The sequence below is a fragment of the Python bivittatus genome, unplaced genomic scaffold, assembly GCF_059951505.1.
Source record: "Python bivittatus isolate LINGU-HERP-01145 unplaced genomic scaffold, Pbiv_v1 ctg000590_np1212, whole genome shotgun sequence".
NCBI classification, from domain to species: domain Eukaryota; kingdom Metazoa; phylum Chordata; class Lepidosauria; order Squamata; family Pythonidae; genus Python; species Python bivittatus.
The window spans coordinates 27762461-27781267 of record NW_028277086.1 but is presented as its reverse complement, the minus strand read 5'-3'; the positions used below and the strand labels follow the sequence as shown (position 1 = coordinate 27781267).

General features: G+C 34.1%; 1 long non-coding RNA gene across 1 annotated transcript in view; it reads right to left on the bottom strand.

Moving 5' to 3' along the window:
- Positions 1-4097: 4097 nt before the first annotated feature.
- LOC148214768 (uncharacterized) overlaps positions 4098-18807 on the bottom strand; it is a 121765-nt gene continuing 107055 nt past the window's right edge. Inside the window, exon 3 of the long non-coding RNA XR_015797597.1 lies at positions 4098-4689. This is a non-coding gene — a long non-coding RNA (uncharacterized LOC148214768). The remainder of the gene's footprint in view (positions 4690-18807) is intronic.

Sequence of the window (18807 nt, the reverse complement as noted above, 5' to 3'; positions counted from 1 at the left end):
TTTATTATTATGCAATACTTTGCACCAAGGGGAACCTTTACCAGAATCTTGGAAACTGCCTAAGAAAATTTTGATCCTTGAATTGGGTAAAAATTCACAGGATTTGGCATTTTATAGGCCAATCTCATTTCTCAATGCAGATTATAAACTGTACACTAAACTGTTAGCTAACTGATTAAAAGTGATTATAGGTAAAATTATTCATATGGCTCAGTCTGGCTTTATTCCAAACTGAAATACTATCTACTCCATCAGGAAATTATTAAATATTATACAAATTAGTAAAATTAATAAATTTTCTTTAGCCATATGTTCTTTAGTTATATTTAAAGTCTTTGATTCTCTGGAGTTTTTAAAACAAAGATTAACTAAATTTAAATTTGTGGCTAGCTTTTATAAGACGATTGAACATATTTATGGACCAACTAAAGCCCTTCACTTAAAAAATAACTAAAGATAACTTTAATAGTTATGATTCAGATCCCATCATGATTTTAATAGGTATCAAGCAAGGTTGTCCTTTATCACTTTTACTATTTAATCTAGCTATAGAAGCATTGGCACTAGCGTTTAGATCCAATAATTAGATTAATGGAATAAAAATGGGAAATAAGACATATCTTTTAAATCTATTTGCAGATGATATGACTTTCTCAAACACTTCTCATTCAGCTAGCTGTATTAAGAAGGAGTTAGAGGAATTTGCAGAAGGGTCAGGACTGTCAGTTAATTTTCATAAATCACATCTGATGTTTTTTCATACATCCCAAAAATTTCAAAAGGAAATTTCCACAGTTTTAGGGTTTCCAATAGTATATAAATCTTTAAAATATTTAGGCATCACTATTACTAAAAATATTAATAAAATCTTTAGTAATAATTTTGTACCAACATGGAAGAAATTAAACAAGGAAATGAAAAATTAGGCTTTAAAACATTCCAATATTTTAGAGCGAATTGCAGTAGTAAAAATGAAAATTCTGGCACAGCTTAACTTTTCATTTCAATGCCTCCCAGTGGTAATTCCAGAACAGACTTTAAGACATTGGCAAAAAAAAAAAAAAAAAGCTTTTGCTTTCAAGCACAACAAATGAAAGTGAATAAAATGATTTTATGTAGAACTCAGAAACAGGGAGGCTGGGGCATGTCAAATTTGTTAATATACTCTCAAGCAGCACAGTTAGAACACATGATTCCATTTATTTTGGAAGACTCTTCTAAACAATGGATTCAAGTCAAAACTGTTAGAGCCAGATAATTTTATAAATCAATGGTTTTCTTCACCCAAAATATTTTTCTAAAATAAAACAGATTGAAAATGTTTTTATTAAAATAATGCTTCAAATCTGGAAGAGTAAATACACAGTTTTGATAAAGGATACTTCCTCTCTAACCCCTTTAATAACATATATCAAAGGATAATTATTATGGTTTGCTAAAATGAAATCTTTGAGAGCATATAATCTTTATAGACTAAAAGATTTTTATAGTAATAGGGAAGCTCTCAATAAAGATCAGATTGAGCAACGAATAGGTGATAAGCTACCATTGAGCAATGAATAGGTGATAAGCTCTTTTGGTATCAACTAAAATCTCTCTTGGGCGATAGAAATATTAGAGCTTCAACAACACAGCCCTATATCATTTTCAAGAACTTAATACTTCATTATTTAGAACAACTAAAAGGAACAATTTCAAAAACGTATATATTGTTATTGCAATCAGAAATAGGAGATTCACCATGTGGTTTAAAAGAAGCTTGGGATAGAGATCTTGGTAATCCCATACAGGAGACAAATTGGCAGAAGTTATGGAAACCGGGTGGATTCACTTCAGCTTCAATTCAAGAACTGCAGTAGAAGATTATGCATCACTGGCACTTGACTCCTGTTAGATTGGTACATGTATATCAAAATTATTCTTCCAAATGTTGAAGAGGTTGTCAAACAAAAGGGTCATTTTTTCATTTGTGGTGGTCATGCAATAAAATTATACCTTCTTGGCATAAAATCTTTGGGGAGATAAGTACTATCACTAATCAAAGAATTAAATGCTCCCAGAGCTAGGCTTACTGCATTTATTTATAGGACCAAACCATAAGCTTAAAAATAAAGAATGTATTATTTAATCTTAGCAGCCAAAATAATAATTGCGCAACATTGGAAAACTCTAGATAACAATTGAGTTGTGGATTAACAAGCCCTCCTTGAATGCTACATTATAAAAAAAAATCACAAAGTTAAATTAATGAGACATCAGAGGCAGGAACCACAATTCTATCAAATTTGGATGGATTTTATGGTTTATCTCAATAGCAATAAATTATAATCTAGTATTCTTTATATATACAGGTAGTCCCTGGGTTAAGAATGCCCAGTTTAAGGATGACCCATAGTTAAGAATGAAGCCTCTTGTAGCAAACTTTGAGTTAAATACACAATGATTCAAATTAAATACACAATGGTTCAAGTTAATTACACAATGCTACTTGTGTAGTTGTATAATACTACAGTATTATACAACAGTACCATTCTGGATTACATACAAATTCAGTTTAAGGACAGACCTTGGGAATGGAACTTGTTCTTAAACTGGGGACTACCTGTATGGCAAATTTTCACATGTACAGTACCTGTCTCTTTTTTCATATTGCAATAGATCTCTCTTATATTTTCTATACTTTTTCTTTTTTTAACTTTTTTTCTCTATATGTATCTTGGATTTACATTAATGTAGCTACCTAATATTGTTTGTTAAAAAACTAATAAAAATATATTTTAAAAAAATACATATGGATATAGCCAATCCATAGAATTAAATGCTACTGCTTTCCTGGAGCAGAAAGTTGGGAGGGAAATGCAGCAGAGGAATTTTCCAGTAAGAGAATGTGGTAACCTGCAGTATGGACAAAATACTTTGGAAGTTATTGCCAAAGTCTGTAAAATTTGACAGGGTTTTATTAAGCTGGTTTAGAACAGTGTTTTTCAACCTTGACAGCTTTAAGATGCATGGACTTCAACTCCCAGGATTCCTCAGCCAGCTATGCTGGCTGGGGGATCCTGGGAGTTGAAGTCCACACATCTTAAAGTTGCTAAAGTTGAGAAACTCTGATTTAGAATCAGGCCAGCATGAGCAGAGGCCAGGAACAGGTAACAGTGCAGTATGGAGATGCCCTTTAAGTGCAACAGTGTTTAATAACATACAGTTTTATAGTAACAAACAAAACTGTAACAAGATACAGTTATCTACTGGGGCTATTGCAAAGCATTCAAAAGGGTTTGTTTGTTTTTTTTCCAAAATGTAAAATATTAAATATTAAAGACACATTCTTTGGAAAGCTTAAATGTTTGCTTTGAAGGCTGTCCCCAGTTGTCTGTGGGTGCTTATGCACATACAACACTTCCACTTGAAGCACCAGTAAAATACTTGCGCATACATACATACATACATACATATATATATATAGTTGAGGACAGCCTTCAGAGCAGCAGATGAACCTTCTCAAATATATATCTGCTTTACTGCTTCGAGGATGGGTGCTCTGCCTGTGTTAACATGGTTTGCAAAACACTCACTCTTTGCCCAGCACTAGTAGCAATATATGATTGCACATATACTGCAAGTAATGCATGAATAATATCTAAATGTGAATGTGCATTTGGATTGTGTCATCCATTCATACTATATTAATTTCAACAGTAAATTGCATCCATATCCACACTCTGCTCAACTATATAATGTGACAGTAAGCTGCTCTGAATATCTTGTCTAGCATACAGGAGTAAAAATGAAACAAGATAAATATATCAATAATCTTTTTGATATGCATGTTTTCAGTGGGGAATTTCCATATGTTTTCAATGTTATTTGCTTCATACATAAGGAAGTTCATGTGTGTTCCTTACCCTTTTTGAGATAAACCATCTTGGTGTTTAACAGCTTATTTAATATTCACTGTATGTGTTATTTAAGTCACAAATACAGTACTATGGCTTATTAACTTAAAGTAAATTAAAAGGTTTAACTTAATTAAAGAAAATTAGAATATTAGCAAGATGAATATGTTCTTTAATATCTCTTTTTGTCCTGATATTAGTTTTAAATTAGTCTTTTGGTTTTATTCTTCTCCCCAATCAATATACCTTGCATTTCTATAAGCAATGTATCCCTTCTCTTTGTTAAGCCATTGAAAAAATGTCAGTGACAGATTTCACCAGATTCTTGATTATATTTTCCAGTAGTTGGGTTGTCACAGAATCTTCAATAAGAAGTGGTCTGAAATTATTGGAGACCATTGTAAATAGAAGACTGATATTCTTAAATGATTTTAATATCATTCTGTGGCTACTGCAAAGAAACAGCATTAAAAATCCTAACTGAAACACAGATGCTGGCAGAAAAACCTGGTAAGAGGACTTAAGGCAGTCAGATAATAAAACTCTATTTCACTTCAGTACGTTGATTTAAGCTCCTCTTAACTCTGGTTTCAACTCTGGTTTAATAATAGCAATAATACCAAATATTTATACTTATCTGAATAATGTTCTTACATAGCTCCTCTTGTGGGAGGTTGGGTTGTTACTTTGGTAATGGAGCACTTGGTTAGCGTGGGTTGTTTTTCAATAGACTTGCATTTCTAATTTGCTGTTGTTTCCTCTGCTGATGAGGATATCCAGGAAAGGTAGCGTGCTGTTAGAAATTAGAAAAAGGAGCTGTGTAAGAATATTATTCAGATGAGTACAAATACACTACAGCAACCCAGAACACCAGAAAAAGGAAACAGACTGCCTATATAACATATTCCAAAAAAATGGATACCCACACAACTTTATCAAAAAGTGCCTGACCACTTTTTTCTTTCTTGCACTTTTAGCTTTCTCTTTGATTTCTTTCTTTTCTTTTTTCTTGCTTTATATTAGTTTGTATTAGTTTTTATTTTATTTTTAAAATCTTTAATAAAAAATTATATATTAAAAAAAATGCCTGACCATCAACCCACTACAGCACAACTAACACAAGCTATGAAAAGGGTAACACTACCATACATCAAAAACATCTCAGAAACAACCAACAGACTATTACAACCACATGGCACCAACATAGCACACAAACCAACTAAAGCCCTCCAAAACATCTTAAGTGAACCAAAAGACCCAGTAGCCCAAGAAGAAAAAACAGGAGTCATCTACAACATACAGTGTAAGGACTGTAACAACCATTATAAAGGACAGACAGGCAGAAGACTAGCAGAGCACATCTGTGAACATCAACTAGCAGTCAGAAGACATAATGAGAACTCCTTAATCTCACAACACATGGGCTCAAATGGGAAACTGTGAGCATCCAAGCCAAATCCAAAAACACTAGGGAATTCCTGGAAGCTTGGCATTCAGACAAATCAACCATCAATAGACACCATTCAAAGAGACAACAAAAAGCTAAGAAGGAAACAACAAGACCAGAACACATCCCCTCCAGCAGCCAACACCCAGATAAACAGGGATTAATACCAGTCAAACAATCAAGCAGAAAACAATACCCTAATCAAGGTACTACCATGGAGAAAACCACACACCCACCAACACTGGCAGGGAAAGCTACTGTATATAAACAGGGAGCAAACCCCACACTTACTAGCACTGATGATGTTACCTAGTTGGGTAATGAAACATCTGCAAGCAAACAACTAAGCTCAGAGAACACCAAGGACTCCACATTTCATTGTCCATAATCCAGAATGTTAGTTTAGATACAATTGGTGGGTTTTAACATGTATATATTTGGAGGAAATTGTTATAACCAATAAACAAATGACTATACTTAGTCTTCAAAAGTATTCTAGAGGACAATACTGGAGCAACTGGTGAAAAGCTCCCATTAGGGTTAAATAGATGAGCAGGAAAATCATTATTCAGTATGGACTATTTGATCCTGAGCTCAGTACAATTTCATCTGGAATTGTAGAAATTCCAGACAAATGATATATATAATGACATGCATTTTAGAAAGCAGAGACTTATTTAAAGTGATGCTTTGTGACAGCTGATTTCTTGTGAGATATCTAATGACATGGCAGACCTTGAGAAAGTGAATGAAATGAGCTCAGAACAGTTTCAATTTGATACCATCTATTTTCATGCTACCCTTCCATAATGAATGCAAAGTTGTTCTACGTTTCTCAGTCACCGTGCAAAGCTGTTCATGCTTGGAGTAGGGGCTGGGATCTCAGTATCTGCTATTCCCCTGAAAAGCTTGGAAAGGAAAACTTCTGAGAAAAAACTTTAAACTGAACCTGAGAGATACATTCATCCAAATCTAAAATTATTCAGGGACAGATGTAGGAAACCTAGAATTTCCATTTCTAAATTCCTACTCACTATTAGGAATATTTTGCAATTAGTAGACTTGTGCTGGCTATTTTCAATTAGGTTTATGGGAAATAATTTTCATTCATTCATTCATTCATTCATTCATTCATTCATTCATTCATTCATTCATTCATAGGAGAAACACTACCAGGTAACATTTTCAGAGGACAAGGGATACATGGTTTTGCCTTTATCTTAGTTTACAAGATGACCAAAAGATATGTGTGAATGCCTGCCTTTCATTGTACAGTCATTTCCCCTGCAGCCTCCATCACTTTCTATGTTTCAGTTAATTCCCCGGGAAGGACATCATAGGGGACATCCATCCAAGGGGCCTTCTTCAGACTGTGACTAGGAAAGTGAAACTGGCAGCTGAATGTGGAGAGATGCATAACAGAAGAAAAACAACAATAGTGGCTCCTTCACCAAAATGAACTAATAAAATAAGAGGGAACTGTTACCCAAATAAGTTCAAAAGAAATTGAAAGCACTTGAGAATATGGCAGCAAAACAAACAAAAAGCTTCTTTCACTGGGAAACTAAACAGCAATTTCAGGTATGTTATTAGCAGTTTGTGTGCAATGGATTTGCAGTAAAAGTAAATTATATGAAATCCCTTTTAAGATGATAGCATTCTGGCTGAAATTTAGATTATTTTTCAGATCCTGTAACTACCACTATAATATAATTAGCCATTAATCTGCAGGAATGCATGAGAAGGCAAAAATTTAGATTGCATTACAGGTGTTTCAGGAGTTGCTAGCCATATTTATACAACTGTGAATCTAAAGGGCTGAGAGAGCTTTGTTTACCTGTATCTCTTTTACCAGAAAATCTTATTATGTATATGCACAGCAGAAATATCAATTGTTTTATTTCCATGTTCATTTGAAAACTAGTGCACAGCTTCCATTATTTTAGTTTTTAGCCTCTCTCTCGCTCGCTTGCTCGCTTTAATGCATGCATCTGAACTATCTTCCTGCAGCTCCATCAGTGATCTATGAGCCAAGTGATTCTGTCTGTCACTTTACAGAATTTCAGACCCACTAAAAATGAACTCATCCAAGGCTGAGCTTAAACAGCCCACACCTGATTGGTTCCTTTTATGCACCACACTGTTTCTTTTTTCTTAGAGCAGGTAATGACATCATATGACCCAATAAAACTCTATGCCACATTTAAATGTGCTGTTGCTGTATATTATGTAGTGCTGCAAATAAGGAATATAACAGCCAAAATAGCTTCCGTATGGAAGCAATGCTATAGGAAACCAGAAGGTAAGAACCCAGGATAGAGAGAGAGAGAGAGAGAGAGAGATGGACGGATGGACAGACAGACAGACACACATGTATACATATGTACGTACATATATATATACAAAATCATGTTTTGGAAAATTGTCTGGATCCAACCAAAAAATACACAACTAGAACAGTATGCCAAAGAATTAACGATAAGAATATTTAGCATAAGCCTGCAATAAACTACCAATAATTTAAAGACTTTGAGGGATGTATATACTAAATACCTGCTAGTTATTTCCCAGAAAGCAAATGTGGAGGAGAAGTATTACTGGAAAGTGTATGTCCAATCATCCAATAATGACTAAACTACTTTAGTCAGTGAATGATAAATACATCAAGAATGTATGGCAAGCTGTAATACAACTTCTGCTAAATGTCAGTATAAATCTATGTATGGCAATGGATTTTAGTCACCTAACTTAACTCAAACACAAACAGGAAATGAAATCTCTAATTTATAAAATCATCCATGGACAATATTAAAGTATTAAAATGATGTATATTCACATCTGGATTCATCAGTCTGATGTGCTTCCCATCATGTCTTGAAATACTGTTAGCATCCCAGTCTGGAGAAGGCTGCTATAAATATTTGATCCAGTTAGGTAAGTTATTTATTTCAAGGCCCTTGTGATTCTGTTTAGAGATGTCTAGGAAAGGTATGCCATATATGAGCACAGGGCATAACTTCTATGAGCACTAAATTTAAAAAGCTAGTAGGATATAAATGATGTGTTGACAAATTCTAATAGTAAGATAAAATAAAGCTCATTTGCATATTTGAGCAAATGAACACGTGCTAGAGACAATGCCACTGGGTGAGGTCAGGTATCATCAATATGTAATCCCATACTGACCAAGTGATGCTGTTGAAATTTTGTCCCAGTGCCCTAAGGCTATTGGAGTCTGGATGGGGAGGAACAGGCTTAAACTCAACCCTTGACAAGACTAAGTAGCTGTTTGTTTTTGGTTCTCCTACTATCATGGACTTTCCATCTTTAATTCTGAGTGAGAAACACTCCCCTGGACAAAACTAGTGCACAATTTGGGGGTCTTCCTGGACTCACAACTTGAGTTCAAAGACAGGTGGCAGCTGTGGCTGGGGAACTTTTTACAGATTCATCTGGTGTGCCAATTCTGTGCTTTCCTGGGCTGTGATTGCATTCTCAAGCACTCCTGCCTAGTCACCTCACATGTGAACTATTACAATGCAGTCAAAATGAGGCTGTCCTTGAAGGCCAGTCAGAAGCTGTAGCTGGTCCAGAATGCAATGGTACAGGCAAGTGACACCTTGATATGTCAATGTAACATCTGTACTATATTAGCTCTGCTGGTTATCAGTAAGTCTCCATGTACAATTCAAGGTGCTGGTTGTGATCTACAAAGTTCTTCGTGGCATAAGGCCTGGCTATTTGAGGGACTGCTTTTTTCCCATTGTTTCAGTAAGATCTGATAGGGTGGACAACCTCCAGATCCCATCCTTCAAACAGGGTCATCTGTCATAGCATCTGCTATCTGGAATGGCATCCTACTAGAGGTTCAGGTTGCCCTAACTATACCATTCTTGAAATAGGTCTTGGCTGTTTCCCCAGGTGTGGGGTTAGGGAAGTATGTGCCTTCTGTGGGAATTCTGTTAACATGCTGAGTGTATTATTCTCCAGTTATAAATGTATATTTAACTCACACATCACCCAGAGCCATTGGGAGTCTTATAAATCTGATTTATAAATATATAAATGCAAATGTTCAGGTATTTACTATTGCAAAGTAGAAAAGTTGTATTCATTACAGACCAGGTTTTGCTTAACTATTATACTGTATTTAAATTACACAGCTGGATTATAACTGACATTATAGGCTCTAGGGAAATACTTTTAGAAGATTTTGTTTTAAATAAATAAATTGTACAGTCTAGTATATTTTGCCATGATGTATTGATAAGCAATGTATTAAAACAAATTTAATGATGGAGAATGAAAAATAATATAACAATAATCTTCTCAAGATTATAAGATAAATATTGTTGTTCTTCTCAGAACTCCCTATAGTTGAGCTCCAACAGTGAAGAAGGAGCAAGTTCCCACTGCTCACTTCAGCAAACTATTACTGATGAAAAGTGAGGTTCCCTGAGAGTGAACTGAAACGTTCATTTGTGGTCTGATGCCAGTTCATGTTGGCATGTTGCCAGTTCAACATTCTCTGATGGTGGTACCTTAGCCCAATGCCTTAACTAATTCCTTCCCCACATAATTTCCAGACAACTTTCAACATTTGCCAGTGTGATGGGTCTCTGAATCAGTGGAAATAGGATAGTTATATCTGGCCTGCATACAATAAGTGCCTCTGAGGATACACATGTGTAGCCCAGCAGTGAAGCTGCGACTAGGAAAAACAGGGGCAGTGAAAGAAGGAAGCAGATAAAACCCATTCTCCTCTTTTCCTTTTCCCCAAGGTGCTTAGAGATATTTACATTTGATCTCAGACCTCATATTAAGGGTATTCTCCACTTAAATTCATAAATGCTTACTTCAAAACTTTATTAGTCTATGACTTTGGCCTTCCTATATTTTCTTGCATAATTTAATTAATGTTTGAATTTTTTGTAAAAAAGGGAAAAAAAGAACAATTACTATGGCATTTCATGTATAGATAATCTAATGTTCTGTGAATGCTCCTTAATGAGAAATATAATAGATGAGACATGCAAGCTTTAATCATCTTTACACCAGCAACAAGACAGGTGCAAGATGAATTCTTAGAGGAACACAGAGAGTTACTAAAATCTAACCAATTTACACATTTCTTCCAACCTATTCAGTTGAAGATGATGTCTGCTGTAGCCCCTTAATGCCTCTGCTTTTAAAGACTGAAGACTTGGTTTATTTGAATAAGAAATTACAGTATATATTGTCAAGCAACTCTGCTAGCTGTGGTGACAAGATCCAAAGCTCATATGCTTGGGATAGAATAAGGAAGGATATTAAAAGAAAACATTGTTATCTTTAAATTAGATTATATATGCTGCTTGACCTGGATCCTATTCACATAGTGAGGAACTCAGATAGTGATGTTCATGAGCAGAGCTGGGCACAAATGGCCTTTCCAAATTCTCTGCCAAATTTATGGGCCCAGAAATTGAGGAGACAATTTCTCCTGCTTCTTTTGGGGATGAAGATTCACCTTTAGAGGTGCTAGGTGCCACTAATGAAAAAATGTTTCTTATTTTTTTCTTTGGGGATTGCACTGAAACCTAGGAAGCGAGAAGGCCTACAGCCTGGCTTTAGAAATGATTGTGAAACAAAGGACCAGATATTCACTCACACACACACACACACATACATACCATGACCACCTTGTAACCAAATGCAAGAACACCACACTCCAAACAAAATTCTCTTCTCCTTTGAAATAATTTCTGAAGCATATTTTGTTTCACCAAATTAAATGAGAATTGATAAGAGGAAAAAAGCTGGTGAATTTCTCTACCCAGCACTAACAAGGAGCTTCAGAAGATTCACTGCTGCAAGCAATACAGATTTTTCTTTATTTGTGTCACAGAGCAACTGAACTGCATTTCCAGTGCCTTAAAAATGCTTCTTTCTTATGTGCTTTTTTTTTTCTTTGTGGGTACAATTCTCTGAGCATTTCCTTTCCTTTCCTTTCCTTTCCTTTCCTTTCCTTTCCTTTCCTTTCCTTTCCTTTCCTTTCCTTTCCTTTCCTTTCCTTTCCTTTCCTTTCCTTTCCTTTCCTTTCCTTCCCTTCCCTTCCCTTCCCTTCCCTTCCCTTCCCTTCCCCTCCCTTCCCTTCCCTTCCCCTCTAAGTAGGCTTTCTCTTTCCATACACTTTCACAGCTGTGCAATCAGATCAAAAAGTCTGAGCAGCTGAACAAAACAAATTGTGTTTGTGCTGACTTACCTGCTAGGACATTTTTCTGTAAGGACTGAAACTGGTAACATTTATTTTTGTGATGATTACCAGAGTATAAAAAAGAGATGGATTATTTTCCACAGAAAATCACTCAGTAATAATGGGGGCTTTCTGATGTGTGCATATCAGAATACATCCACCAAGAAATCAGTAATTTTTTGTTTCCGGATTTCTAAAAAGCTGTTTCTTATATTCTGTGTTCCAAGTTACCTACCTGAACACCATTTTGAGCTGCAGAGGAATAGCAATTTGCCCTTTAGTTCTCCCTGCTATCCTGAGCTTTCATATTTTGTTTTCACACTTAGGCACAGTGCACTATGTTTATGTCAAAACTGAATATATTTATGAAAATCCCAGTGTTGGCAATTGTATTATTGGATGAGTTGTTCAAAGGAATGAAAGCTTGAAACCTGTAAGAAGTCAATCTGGATAACAGTTTTCATTCCACTCCGATGTAATCTCTAGTCAGGGAGGGGAAAAAAAAATGAAGGCAGACATATTTCAACTCTTTACCCATATTTATAGCTTAATTTTTATTAATCACAATATTGAGGGCTTGGAATTGGATTTAGTTTTTGCTTTATAGGTTGATATATAAATGCAATGCAGAAAGAAAGGAAGGAAGGAAGGAAGGAAGGAAGGAAGGAAGGAAGGAAGGAAGGAAGGAAGGAAGGAAGGAAGGAAGGAAGGAAGAAAGATTGCAGGGGACTATTTTACTATTTGGGAGTAGTAAAAGTAAAGGTCTACACCATAAACCATTTTGAGCACTCTATGAATGGGAAAGTGGAACTTAACAGAAAGAAATAAAAGTAATTTGAAAGAGATCAATTAATCTTCTGGGAAATTTTATGTGTTTTGATATTTTTGCTTGGTTAAAAAGACCACATAGCCAGCCCAGTGTATGTTACTAGATAAGGAGCAGTGTGACTGAAAGACTATATTCTCTCAAACAAATCTGCTTGGGTTCTCAAACATATTAAAGAAGCCCATCTTTTATCCTACTAATATTTGAACCCAAGATAGAGCCTTCTTAATGATGTCCTCAATATGAAGAGATCATTACTATGGAAGGCTCTTTTAGCACTGTTCTTGATAACTTCTCCATCTGGAGTTGAGTGGCCTTAAATTGTATGTATGTATGTATGAATGAATGAATGAATGGCTTTTCTTGCTACAACATGTGTTGCAATTTGATCAACTGTTTTTAACACTTTCATTAATCTTGTTTTCTGAAGGCTATCTGTTAGTGACTATCTTGAGCATCACTTGGTAGAAAGATGTTTAACAAATAAACACTATGTTATCTTCCACATATAGCTGCTTAAATATGAAAATCTTCATTAGAGACGTCCAGCAGCTCTTCTCAAAGTGCCATGTTCAAGGAGGCAGGTGGCATTGGGGGAATAACCTTTTATTGGGCAGCTTCATTCATTCCGTGCTTCCTTCAGGATATTCAACTGTGGCTCTACTGGTATCTTCTGCGTACTAGAACAGCTTTCCAGTTTGATGCCTTCCAGATATGTTAGCATAAAGCTTTGAAAGGCAGTAGGTGTGAAAGGCTGGTATAAGTATTATCTTTTTAGTTATGCTGTGATTGCTTATCATTTGCCTTGTATTATTATCCAATTATGTTTAATTAGTTATTGGAAACTTCTATGTATTTTAATAGAACTGCAATATTGAAATGTTTTAAATGCATTTACATGCCCAAGATACAACATGTATTCTCTAAAGTATATAAAATTCATTGTATCTATCCCATAGATATGTTCATTTAAAACATGTATATACAATCCTTTCATTAAAAACAGCATAAATACAGAATTAAACTTGTTTCAGTCATTGTCTAATAGGTATATGACAGCTGGAATTCAACACAGCAAATTTCAAGATGGATGTCTGGCTTATATAAATGCCAAGTTCTTTAACAGATCATAAAGTTATTGGTATTCACATCTATAGGAAGTTTCTTCATTCAGCAAATCTTTTTTCTGAAAATTACAAGAAAGAACAATAAAAGAATATTGCTGTCAGAAGTATTTGTAATATTATTTCTATCAGAAGGAACCAAAAGTTATGTTTCACTATAGATAAAGATGTGATATAGCAGATAATGAAGATGGATCTCTGTGTATTGGGACACTGGGCAGAAAACTGTTTATTTATCCAGGAAGGACTATGGCTAGGGCAAGAAGAGTTGTGGTAGGTGAGCCATCAGGTAAGACCCACTTTGAGGCCCAAGGGAAAGCTACTGAAAATCAAATTAGACAATCAAGACAAGCGTTTATCTAGGTCACTTTAATTTCTCCGAAGCAAATAAATACAAAATAATGAACTTTTCCATAAATTAAAATTAAGAAGAATATGTAAGTCTAATTTAGGACTTTTATAGTCAGGGTCTTTTTTCCCTATTTGTATGTAAATTTATGCAAGGAAATGATTGTTGCGTTTAGCCAGCACTGATTATTTCAGCAAGACATGGCTATTACTGACTCAAGAAATGTTAATTATATTCTATGATCCATTAGCTTGCATGGGTTTCTAAAGTGCACTTTACAAGAATTGAATTTACCAATATTTCTGATATTGTGCAATATAAAATAAAACACACACAAAGGACTGCAATAACATACAAACAAGTCTAAATATAAAATGTGTTAAATATCAAATGCAGGATAAAATACCATTTCCAATCTTCTTTACAAAATATGTCCAAGACACATGCTTTGGTAGTACTAATTGATTGGGGAGAAGATAAAATGTCGGATGAGATAGAAAAAACTTTCTGTATAAATTCTAAATACGCAATTGCACATGGTAAGCCAAGAGAAGTGTTGGTACAGTTTTCTAGGAGAAAAACAAGGGACAATTTTGCAAGCACATTTTGATTCTAAACTTAATATCGAAAATGTGGATATAATGGTCAAAGAAATACCAGTAAGGATTTTAAGGAAGAGAAAAGAATATGCCTTCTTGACAAATGTTTTGAAAAAGAATAAAATCCCCTTTCATTGGGAAAAACTGGAAGGGATAAGTTTCTCCTATCATCAACAAAGATTTAAATTAACTTCGATCCCTAAGGCTGAGGAATTTTTAGCTAGATTTGGAACTAACTTGGAACAGGACACATCTGGAATTAAGCAAATGGATGTTGTTACATATGGGGAAGAGATGGCTGTCATTTCCAAAGACTGTGGTGAATTATCTGCATAAAGATGACTTTGAAGTGTCTTACATGGAATATAAATGGGGCAAATGCTCCACAGAAAAGAAAAAAAGTTTTTCACTATTTGAACAAATTGAAATATGATGTAATTTACTTACAAGAAACACATATAGAGAAGATAGATATAAAGTATTTGATAAATAAGAATTTGGGACAAGAATTTGTTTCAGCTAATTCAAAGAAGATAAATGGACTTGTATTATATGTTAAAAATTACTTGAAACCATATTTGTTGTTAATAGATGACCATGGTAGATATGTAGCAGTTGAAGTGGAGATATATGGACTTAAAATGATTGTTGTGGGAATATATGCTCCAAACAATGATAAGAACAAATTTTTAATGCAACTTTTAAATGAATTGTCATCTTTCTTGTACCAAAGTTGGTGTCTGATGGGAGGTTGGAATGGAGTTGCTTCACCATTGATTGATAGAACATCTGGAAAGCAAATTAAAACTAAGCAAGGAAAATTACCAAAGTATTTTTTTTATTTAATGGATAATTTGGCATTGGTGGATTCAAGGAGATATAAAAATGGATTGGCAAAAGACTACTTTTTATTCAGAGAGACAAAAATCTTTTCCAAGAATTGATATGGTATGGGTTTCAACAGACTTGGTAAATAAAATTTCTACAGTGGATATTTTACCAAAGACTTTCTGATCATAATCCTGTAAGTATGATAATTAAAAAAATTTCTAGGTCCTTTAGGTAGAGATTAAAGGAATCTATTTTGCAGAAAGAAAAGGTTGCGGAGGACTGTAAAAGGAAACTAAAGGACTTTTTTGAGATTAATTTAGATAAAGATATAGACTTAAAAACAGTGTGGGATACTAGTAAAGTGGTTATGAGGGGAAATTTTATTTACCATAATTGTAATCTTAAGAAAAAATCTCAACCAAAATTACAAATGGTTTTGGGTCAGATTAAGTTAAAGGAGAAGGAGTTGCAGAAAAAACCATCTGATAATATTGTTTACCAACTTAAGTTACTATACCAACAAGTTTCAATGTTGATGGTGAAAGAAATTGAAATGAAATTAAGATATGCTAAACAAAGACATTTTGAATTTGCTAATAAACCAGGAAGATGGCTAGCATACAAATTAAGGAAAGAGAGAGAGAAGAAAATGATTTTTAAAATTCAAGAAGGAAATGTGGAACTATTGGATAATGAAAAGATGAAAAAAGCATTTCATAACCTCTTTTCGAATTTATATAAAAAACAAGAAAGCTCTTTGGAAACAGTTGATGAATATTTGAACAAGCAAAATTTACCAAAACTTTCACAGTCACAGAAATCAATATTGGACAGTCCTATAACTACTTTTGAAATAGCTGAAGTTATAAAGAGAACTAAATTGGAAAAAGCACCAGGACCTGATGGATTACCTGCAATATATTATAAATGTTTTGAAGATGAGATTCTTTTACCTTTTAAAAGATTGATGAACTCTATTTTGCTGGGTGAGGCAATGCCAGATTCATGGAAGGAAGCCAACATTGCACTTTTACCTAAAGGACAGGATCCTCTCCTAATTAAGAATTTTACACCAATTTCATTGTTGAGTAATGATTATAAAATATTTGCTTCAGTGTTGGCAGAAAGGTTAAAAAAAAATATTACAGGAATTTATTCATCATGATCAATGTGGATTTATGCCTAAAAGACAATTAAAAGATAATGTCAGAGTTGTGCTGGATATTATAGAACATTCATAATGAATGTCAGACGGCTTTTATTTTTTTGGATGCAGAGAAAGCTTTTGACAATTTGAATTGGGTGTTTATGTTTAAAGTTTTGGAAAGCATGGAGTTTGGACAACATTTTATACAGGGAATAAAGTCAATTTACAGGCCTCAAAAAGCTAGTATTATTATGAATGAAGAATTAACTGAACCATGTCATATATAAAAAGGAACAAGACAAGGTTGCCCTTTATCACCTTTGCTCTTTATCTTGGTTCTTGAAGTTTTTAACAGAGATATTAGAAGGGACAAACAAATAAAGGGCTTAAAGATCAAACAAGAGGTTTTTAAACTGAGGGCTTTTGCTGATGACTTAGTTTTGATACTACAGGATTATTGCTAAAATGTATAAGATGTTGTTACAGATGAACTAGAAGATGAACAAGTCAAGGAATGTATGATCAAATGGGCTAAAAATTTTGGATACAATATTATGTTGGAACAATGGGAAAATATGTGGAACAAAGGTTTGAAATTTATGTTGAATTATAATTTAAAAGAAAAAATTTATAAAATGATGTATCGTTGGTACTTAACTCCTATCAAAAATGTATGCTGGTGTAACAAATGTTTGTTGGAAATGTTTGCAGGGTGAAGGAACCTTTTATCATCTTTGGTTGACCTGTGAAAAGGACTAAAAAATTGGGATCAGATATGTATTGCTATTCAAAAGATTCTTAAAGTGAGCATTCAAAAAAAATCAGAACTGTTTTTATTGGGTTTGATAGAGAAAGGACTGGAGAAACAACACGGAACTTTGCTTTTGTATATGATCACAGCTGCAAGACTGTTATATGCACAAAGATGGAAGGATCCACAAATACCTACAGTGGAAGAATAGATCATTACATTAATGGACTTGGCTCAAATGGTGAAATTAACAGCGTTAATAAGAGATAATACTGCTTCTAAATTTGTCTTGTCATGGCAACCCTTCTTAGATTACGTGCTTTTGTGGGAAAAAAATGAGGCTTTGATTGTGGGTTTTAATGATTAGATGGTTTGTGTTGATAGAAATAATGTGAATTTGGATTAATTAGTGATAAGAGACTAACTTTGTTTTAATTTGTATCTATATCTGCATTGGAGACAGTCGGAAGTCACTTTCTGTTTCATCTTTCTATCTATTCTCACTATTTTAATTTTTTTCTTTTTTCTTTTAGTTCTATTGCCTTTCTTTGCCATACTCTCTGTTTCGTATTTTAATTGTACTTTCTATATATTATAATAAAAGTTTTATGAAAAAACCAAAATCTGTCCAAAAAGCTCTAGGTTATTATTATCATAATAAATGCCTCCATTATGTAATGTTTGTATGTATATCAGAATTCCTATTCTAAATGTTAATGCATTGTATAAAATGTATGACACAGATGGAATACAATTATTTAAGGAAGTTGTTCAGATACTTCTTTTTTGTATCCTGTGTATATGAAAGCATACTGTAGGTGCTTCCTAACTGATGGGATGCAGGTAATGGTTTGATGGCTTGTGAAGCAGATTAGAGATCCTAGCTTTTATTAAATAGCATGAACATGCTTGGAGGAAACCTTGCTTTGGTTGCACTTGTGTGTAATGGCCAAAGTGTGCCCAAATTGACTGGTATTGTTAGTACTGTTAGTAGGGAATGTGTCATGTGGTGTGAAAACTAAGGATGGTAATCTAGTCTATTCCTTCTGTATCTTCTAAGAACATTATTTGAAAGCCTCAATTAATCAAAGCCAGGATGAGTGGTAGAAGTCAATATGTTCCTTACAATTAGCACTTTACAACTGCCTTTTGCAAAACTGATAAATCACACCTTTCCAACAACAATTCCTTGACATCTGGATAATATCACTTTCCCAATTTCTTAATATAATTCTTCTAGCCATACCCCACCCCCTGTGCTTAATACAACCCTAATTTCTGATAAACAGTCAAATTCTAAAACTTTGGTATATAATTCAACATTACATTAACAACTTTAACATTTAAAGATTTTCCCATTAACCTGTTTATATACTTTAATACACTATCACCCCAAAAACTAAATGATCACATGACCATATCATATGGGTTAGTGAGCTCTCAAATTTTTGACACCTCCATCATAAAAAAACTGATGTCCATCCTTTCAAATTCTCTGGGGAGTCCAATACACCCTAAACACAATTTTTTCATGAATCAACCTTAATCTCAAATCTATAGATACCATTTTAACATTTTAAAGGACATGAAGCCATTGATGGG